Below are 2,852 nucleotides of genomic sequence, written 5' to 3' on the forward strand. Positions count from 1 at the left end.
TTGTTAAGCATACATTTTATTTAATAATAGGAGATGGAGAAAAAGGAATACCAGGTCTCTCCCACTCCCGTGCAATAATCTCAGAAGCACGGTCTGGAACCGGAAAAACCTCCACCGCAGAGGGATCAAAATACTTGTTCAGCCTACTAGAGTTCTTAGGGTTAACAACAATAGTAGTATCAGAGTCATCCAAGGTAGACAAAACCTCCTTAAGTAACAAGCGGAGGTGTTCCAGCTTAAATCTGAAGGACACAACTTCAGCATCAGTAGAAAGAATTGTACTGCCTGAATCAGAAATTTCACCCTCAGATGCACAAAAATCAGACTTCTGAGAGGAAAGACTTTGATTAACCACCTTAGGATCAGAAACCTTACTGTTTCTTTAAAATTCCTTTTGCGTTTTCCCTGCAGCATGGGAAAAGCAGACAGCGCCTCAGATACAGCAGAAGATACCTGGGCAGCAATATCTTGCAAAGTAACTCCAGATGGAGCATGAGAGGAAACGCAGGGCACTGCATGTGCAGATGAATAGGATTGGGATGCTTGAGGAGAAAGCTGCGGCACATTTGAAACAGGAGGATCCTGAACAGCATCCGCCTTAGCGAATGATGGCTCAGAATCAATAAATCTATTTTTATAATCTAATGTTCTTTCAATTAATGAAGAACAAAAGGGTAAAATAAAAAAATCTAATGCCAAAAAAACTCTTACATCAAAGAATCAGAACCTCCCCAAAAGGGGCGGTCCTACAGCAAACAAAAAAGCCATTTAAAAAAAAACTTTCTTGAAAACAGACTTAAAAACAAACAATAGAAACCCCCAAAAAGTACATAATACGTTACTAAAAACGGATCCTTACTGAGCCTGCAAAAACTGCCAAAAAAAACTGCACCCAGACAGGAATAATAAAAAACGTCCCCCTGCAGCGTTTCAGCTGAATAACTGCCAAATTTTTCCCTGCTACATAGAAAAATAAAATTGGCACTTACCCTAATATTCATCTGTCCGGCAGCAGGACAGCTCACCTGGTTTGAGAGGATGCCATCCCTCACATGGACCTGTGGAAATACAGAAAGACTGAGTAAACTTACTCAGGCTATTTAAATAGGGCAGCAAAATGTTTTGGGAAAACGCAGTGAGGATTATACCCCACAAGTTCCCAATTGCTTAAAAGCCACCACTGCCCTACTGAAGAGACTGACATGGGCTAAGGCTAGACCCTTTAGAAAGATCAGAGCAAACCTACTCTGCTTTAAAATAAAAAAAATCTTGATTGTAGATCAAACACCAAAACTTTACCTCCTCCTTGCACCGCAGGCAAAGAGAATGACTGGAGGTTATGGGTAAGGGAAGTGACATATATAGCAGCTTTGCTGTAGTGCTCTTTGCCTCCTCCTGCTGGCCAGGAGTGATATGCCCACTAGTAATTGATGATTCCGTGGACTCACCATATCTTAGGAAAGAAAGTAATATATACTAAAATTTAGACAAAAGCAAGTTAGATTGCAGTGAAAACATTTCGGTTTAATGTGGAATTGATGGAAACAGAGCCTTTATATCAACCCTGGGGGTTCTCCAGTTATCTTCAAGGGACAGTTTACCCAAAAACTTTCTTTCTTTTAATATGTTCTAAATGATCCATTTTACCTGCTGGAGTGTATTACATGTTTTACAATTAGCTCCGTAGCCTTTATATTGGCATTTGAAATAGCTGATTTAGCCTGTAGTATCCCTACCTATACTGAAAGTTTCTATACCTAGGTATAGGCTATTGAAAAACTATGTAAACACAGCCAGCATAAGAAATAACACTCACAGTGCGAGGTGGAAGAGATAAAGCTCTAAAATGTTAATTTTCAATTGTTCTTTCTAAGTATTGTACAGAGACAGCGATAAGAAAGGGAAGCATTTGAGTCATAAGATAACGAGATCTGATCTGTCAGCAAACCAATCCTGTTTAGATGGGCTGTTGTTTCAAAGAGCAAATCCAGGTATTTTAACTAACAGAAAAGTAATATATACTAAAACAGAATTTATACTTACCTATAAATTTCTTTCTTTTTGATTGAGGAGAGTCCATAGGTGTCCATAACATGTGGGATACATTTCCTGCCACTAGGAGGAGGTCAAGATCCCTCACAAGAGCTTTAATTCGTCCCATCGCCTCTCCCCACTAAGTTTACATATAGCCGAGCAGAGGAGAGAGATAGAAAAGGTAGGAAAGACAGAAAGCAGGGTTAAGAGGTGCAAATAAGAACTATCGACCATCTAGTAAAAATTTGGGTCCAATGGACTCTCCTCATCCTGAAAGAAATTTATTGGTAAGTATAAATTCTGTTTTCTTTCGTAAGATGAGGGGAGTCCATAGGTGTCCATAACATGTGGGATACAATACCCTAACTGAGAGTCCATGTTAAGGACGGGTGGGAGAAAATTATGGCGGTTTCTATTTTTCCGAAAAACTGCAGCCTGAAGGACTTTCCTGCCAAAAGCAGCTTTAGAAGAAGCATAAATATCAAAAAGAAAAAATTTAGAAAAGGTATGAAGAGAAGACCAAGTTGCCGCCTTGCAAATCTGTTCCAAAAATGCGACATTTTTGAAGGTCCAAGTAATAGATACAGATCTAGTAGAATGAGCAGTTACTCTTTTTGGAGGCGTTTTTCCCGCAACCAAGTAAGCCTTATGAATAGTCTGTTTTAGCCATGATGCCAAAACCACTGCTGTAGTCTTTTAACCCTTTCTGGGACCTGAAAAGTGTACAAACTGACAAACTAGAAGACTGACTAAAGTATTTAGTAGCCTGAAGATAGAATGTTAAGGCTCTGACTACATCCAAATTGTGAAGTAGGTGT

This window comes from Bombina bombina, chromosome 5 (assembly GCF_027579735.1).
Source record: "Bombina bombina isolate aBomBom1 chromosome 5, aBomBom1.pri, whole genome shotgun sequence".
In the NCBI taxonomy this organism is placed as follows: domain Eukaryota; kingdom Metazoa; phylum Chordata; class Amphibia; order Anura; family Bombinatoridae; genus Bombina; species Bombina bombina.